Genomic DNA, 6122 nt, shown 5'->3' with positions numbered 1-6122 from the left:
ATTCAGATACCTTCCATCTGACCAGATAGGAGTATCTATTTTGGGGCTTTATTTTAAGGTTTCCTACAGGAAGAGTAGGAGGGTGCTCGGCTACATTATTATTTTACGCTTGTACTATTTAGTTATTTAATATAACATTGGGGAAGCATCTTACTTCCCCTATATTTTCAAAAAAAAAAAAAAAAAAAAAAGATATATATATATATATATATATATATTTTTTTTTTTTTTTCTTTTTCTTTTGATGCAGTGTCAAGAACAGTATTAAGGAACTAGTTTTGAAACTAGTTACCTTTCAAATTTTCAGCCCAAAATATTGAAAAATAAAGTGAATGGCCATGTTGCCATGCTTATATTGAGTTTACATACTGTTCTGCAAATGCCTCTCTTATATAACTAGATAACACTTGCATAGAAAATAAATATTTTAGAATTTATTTAGATGGTTGGGTCCAAAATCTTACAAGATTTGTGCATTGGACCAGTACAACCATCAAAAAATATTGAATTAGACACTGGACTAAATATCTACAACCATCCAATACTATTTTTCATATAGGTTGGCCTGAATCTTATAGGGAAGAAAAAATGATCTCAACAAATTATTTTTTTCTCTCTGAAAGATTCGGGTTAGCCCACTCCAAAGATTTCTGAGTATTGAGAATATAAGCTTAACCTATATCTTTTTTTCTTTTTTTAGTTATGTTGGGATATACCGACTGACCCCTCTCCGTCGACTTACCCTCGGACCGATCCGACCGACGTCCGACTCTATCGACCGGACCGACGGACGACCCCGACGATGACTATCGACAATGATTGCCGACAATACTCGGTCGAATATATGTCGGCCGAACAGACCTATACTATTCCCGACCGGTCAAGCGACCGAGCCCAAATCACCGACCCACTGTCGGGGGGTGGCAGCCGACGTCCGACTTCCGCAAGGTACCAGACCAGCCGATGGTGTCTCCGGATTATCACCCAACGTCCCAGCAGCTGAATACCGACCTACAGTCGGCCGGCCCACCCAAACGCCGTGCGACCGCTATGGACAGTTGTCCTGTCAAGGACATGCAGTATGGCCATCCTGGGGCACTGTCCTGTCAAGGACATGGATTAGTCCCAGCGACTTGACAACCCACGATAATTTGACAGCCCCCAATGATTTGATAACTCCCCAGTTGTCTATGCCATTAATGATGAGACCATACCGCATTCTACTATAAAATGGGGTAAGGCAACAGTGTTAAATGGAGGCTAAGTTTCCTAAGCTCTTGAGCTCTTTCTCTCTCTTGCTGAGCCCCTGATTTTTTTAAAAAAACCTAGTCTCCTCTCTGACTTGACCGTCGGAGGGTCTCCGTCGGAGGCATCTTCGGTCAGCGTGGACTTTTCTTGCAGGTGCGCGACACCGACGATCGGGCGACGGGGGGATTGGCTGCAATAAATTTGGCACGCCAGGTAGGGGTACTCGACAGAGGTAAGCAAGCGAGCTCCACAGAGTTTGAAAAACCTCTCGAAATGATGAAAATCAGGGCTCAACGATCGAGAGTTATCGGATCGGTGAAGCGCTCTTCCCGCTGGGAAGAGGCCCCTCCTCACCTTCCATGGCGGAGCCCAGCTCTCCGCATCCGGTGGTAACTACGGAGGTGCAAATCGCGGCGATCGTGCGGCAAATGATCGTTCTGACAGATGCGGTCAAAAACCTCCAACAGTAACCGACTCAATTGCCGCAACCGCCGGCAGAACAACCGGCGGCACACCCTATGCCGTCCAGAAGCAGCCGCCGACGTCCGCGTCAGCTTTCGTCTCCTCCTTAAGAGCAACCGTCTCAGCACTCCCACCAAGAAGGGACGAGACGGCCGCGGCGTGACACCCGTCGGTCTCGACGTCCTTCTCCCTCCCAGCTGGAGCGGGCGAGGAAAGAGAAGCGGTCGCGGACACCGTCCGCCTCACTCTCAAATTCTTCGGGAGGTTCAACCCCTGGGGTCTCTCAACATTGATGGTTGGACGACTACGAACATAAGTTCGAAGAGATCGACCGTTGGCTTGCCCATCTCCAGGCGGATGGTCAGAAGTCTTCGAACGATGCTGACTTCCGAACCACCCAACCTCTCTCCCAATTTATCCTCGACGAATCGATCCCTAGTTGGTTTAAGATGCCCTATGTGGAGCCTTACGATGGCTCCACCGACCCAGTTGACCATCTGGAGAGCTACAAGACTCTCATGATAATCTAGGGGGCAACCGATGCCCTCCTCTGCATCGACTTCCCCACCACGCTCCGTAAAGCTGCTCGGGCCTGATACTCTGGCCTCCGCTCAGGGAGTATCCACTCCTTCGAGCAGCTCGAGCATTCTTTCGTGGCCCATTTCAGCACCAGTCGGAAGCCGCCGCGAACCTCGGACAGTCTTTTCTCCCTCAAATAGGGAGAAAATGAGACGCTCCGATACTTTATGGCCTGCTTCAAAATGGCCACACTTGAGGTTCGGGACCTCAACGAAGACATGGCTATCTCGGCCATGAAGAGGGGGCTAAGGGGATCCCGGTTCACATATTCTTTGGACAAGATCCTCCTCCGGACATATGCCGAATTGTTGGAGTGCGCGTACAAATACATGCGTGCGGACGAAGGAGCTTCCGATCGGTGCCTGACTGAAGGCACGGGCCAAAAGGAGAAGCGGAAGAAAAATTGAGCTGCTGCTGAACCCAGCAGACCCCCGATCGATAAACGGGTCTCGCCCCGATGACGGAGTCCGAGATCACCCCGACGTCGGAGTCCGAGACCGATGCATCGCAGGTATGACTCCTACACCCCTCTCACCGCTCCTTATGCGCAGATCCTGATGGAGATCGAAGGAGCAGAATACCTGCGACGGCCCCCTCCTCTGATGGCAAAGGGCCTCGACCGGAGGAGATACTGTCGATTCCATCGGGGCCACGGTCGCACCACCGAGCAATGCATCCAACTCAAGGATGAGATAGAGACCCTTATACGATGAGGGTATCTCGGAAGGTACCGAAGAGACCCACAGGCTCGGCCCCTTCCCGACCGACAACTCCAACCGACTGAAGAGGCGATGAATAATCAGCCTACTGCTGGAGTCATCAACATGATCTCCAGACGACTGGATCGAGGAACGACTGCTGAAGGGGAGTCGGCGAAGAGGCCACGCCAGGACGATGTAATCATCTTTACAGATGAGGATGCTCGGAGAATCCAAACTCCCCATGATGACGCTGTTGTTGTCTCGACGACAATAGCGAACTATGATGTAAAAAAGATTCTTGTTGATAATGAAAGTTCGACTAATATTTTATTTTACTCGATCTTTTTTCGAATGCGACTGTCGACCGACTGACTCAAGAGAGTCTCTACGCCCTTAGTGGGTTTCGCTGGGGAAGCCGTCATGGTGGAAGGAGAAATTACTCTTTTCGTGACAGCTGGGATCGAACCACGATAAAGCACCATCCACATGACATTCACGATCGTTCAAGTACCTTCGGCCTACAACGCCATACTTGGAAGGCCCGGACTAAATGCCCTCAGGGCGATAGTCTCGACATACCACTTGCTGGTCTGGTTTCCAACTAAAAATGGAGCCGGAGAAATGCGCGGGAGTGCTTCCAGATCTCTACTCAAAGCAATGAATCGAGGGACTCTCTGACGGTCGACAAGCTGGACCAACGGGAAGAGGAAGAGCGGGGTGAACCGGCTGAACAGCTGATTTCCATCCCGATGACCAAGAATCCTGAACAAGTCGTCTGGGTCGGGTTGCAACAGTCCGACCCGAAGCAGCGGTAGCTGATAGGGCTATTGAAAGCTAACACCGACATATTCGCTTGGTCGGCGTAGATATGTCTGACATACCTCTGAAAACAATGACTCACCGACTCAACATCGCTCCTGGCGCGAAGCCGGTGAGACAGAAGAAATGGACTTTCGCCCCTGAAAGGCAGAAGGCCATCGACGAGAAAGTGGACAAGCTACTTGAGGCGGGCTTCATTAGAGAAACCACATACCCCGACTGGCTTGCAAATGTCGTCATGGTGAAGAAATCCAACAAAAAATGGAGAATCTGTATTGACTACACCGACTTGAATCAGACCTGCCCAAAGGACAGCTTTCCACTGCCAAAGATCGACCAACTAGTGGATGCAACGTTCGGTTATCAACTGCTCAGCTTCATGGATGCCTTCGTCGGATATAACCAAATCCGGATGGTGCTCGAGGATGAGGAGCATACGGCCTTCGTGACCGCCAAAGGACTTTACTGCTACAAGGTGATGCCCTTCGGTCTGAAGAATGCCAGAGCCACCTACCAATGCCTCGTCAATAAGGTCTTCAAAGATCAAATCGGGCGCAACATGGAGGTGTACGTGGATGACATACTGGTGAAGAGTGCACAAGCTTCGGACCATGTCTAAGACTTGGAAGAAATCTTTCACACTCTTCGGCGACATCAGATGAAGCTAAATCCGACTAAGTGCGCCTTCAGGATAGCTTCAGAGAAGTTCCTCGAGTTCCTCATTTTCCAGTACAGAATCGAGACCAACCCCGAGAAAATAAAGGCGATCATCGACATGCGGCACCCGAACTCCAAAAGACAGGTGCAGCGGCTCAATGGGAAGATCATCGCGCTCAGCCGATTCATCTCTCAATCGGCTGAGAGATGCCTCTCGTTCTTCAAAATCCTGAGGCAAACGAAGGACTTCTTTGGCCGAATGAGTGCCGGCAAGCTTTCGAAGATCTGAAGAAGTACCTGACTTCTCTACCCCTGCTTGTGAAGCCAGAGGCTGGAGAAATATTGTACCTTTATCTGGCTACCACCTCAGAGGTGGTTAGTTCGGTACTCATCCGAGAGAACGAGAGCCGGACCCACCTGCCCATATACTATACCAGCAAAGTGCTCCACGGGGCTGAAACTCGGTACTCAAGGGTGGAGAAGATGATATTTGCGCTACTCATATCTGCGCAACGACTCCGTCCATTTTTTCAAGCACACGCCATTGTGGTCCTCACCGACCAGCCCTTGAGGGCGATCCTTTATCGCCCCGACACATCAGGACGACTGGTGAAATGAGCGGTGAGGCTAAGCGAGTTCGACATCCAGTACCGACCGTGACCTACTCTGAAAGCTCAAGTCCTGGCTAACTTTATTGCAGAATACCTGACAACCGACCAAATATCGAAAGACGAAAGCTCCAAAGAAGCTGCGACTCCTGAGTTTGACCCCAGGTCGACCTGGGTGTTACACATAGATGGAGCTTCCAATGCCCAAGGGAGCGGGGCCGGGTTCCTGCTCACCAACTCGGAGGGAGTGGTCACCGAGTACGTCCTCCAATTCAATTTCAAAGCTTCCAATAATCAAGCTGAGTATGAAGCACTTCTCGCCGGCTTGAGAGTGGTGAAGGAGCTTGGGATCGACAGCCTCAGAGTCTTCTCCGACTCCCAGTTGATTGTGGGGCAAGTCAAAGGCAAATTCGAAGCACGGGACCCGACCATGGCAAAATATTTTCAGAAGGTGAGAGATCTCATGGCACACCTCAAGTGTTTCGATATCTCCCACATTCCCAGGTCGGAGAATGCTCGGGCCGATGCACTCTCCAGGCTTGCGACATCTGCCTACGGCACTTTGGGCCGGACACTTGTGGAGAGTCTCGAGCAATCGAGCATCGATAGGGCTGAGGAGGTACTACAACTGACGATCGAGCCAAGCTGGATGGACCCGATCGTTCAGAATCTCACTGACGGAACCAGCCCCGAAAACCCCGTGGAAGCCAGGTGACTCCGGTGGATGGCCTCCCAATATGTAATGATGGACGGACGACTTTACAAAAGGTCGTTCTCCCTTCCCTTGCTACGGTGCCTGGGACCGACAGATGCGAACTACGCACTCAGGGAGGTGCATGAGGGGATCTACAGGAGTCACCTGGGGGGTAAATCCTTGGCCTACAAGGTCCTACGGCAAAGTTACTACTGACCCACCATGAAGAAAGATGCGGCTGATTTGGTTCGGAGGTGCGAGCCATGTCCGAAGTACGCTAACTTGCAACACCGGCCCGCCAGCCAACTGACTGCCATCGTCGTCCTATGGCCCTTCGCCCAATGGGGGATCGAC

Source organism: Elaeis guineensis, chromosome 6 (genome assembly GCF_000442705.2).
Source record: "Elaeis guineensis isolate ETL-2024a chromosome 6, EG11, whole genome shotgun sequence".
Lineage (NCBI taxonomy): Eukaryota > Viridiplantae > Streptophyta > Magnoliopsida > Arecales > Arecaceae > Elaeis > Elaeis guineensis.
This window is presented reverse-complemented; position numbering follows the sequence as displayed.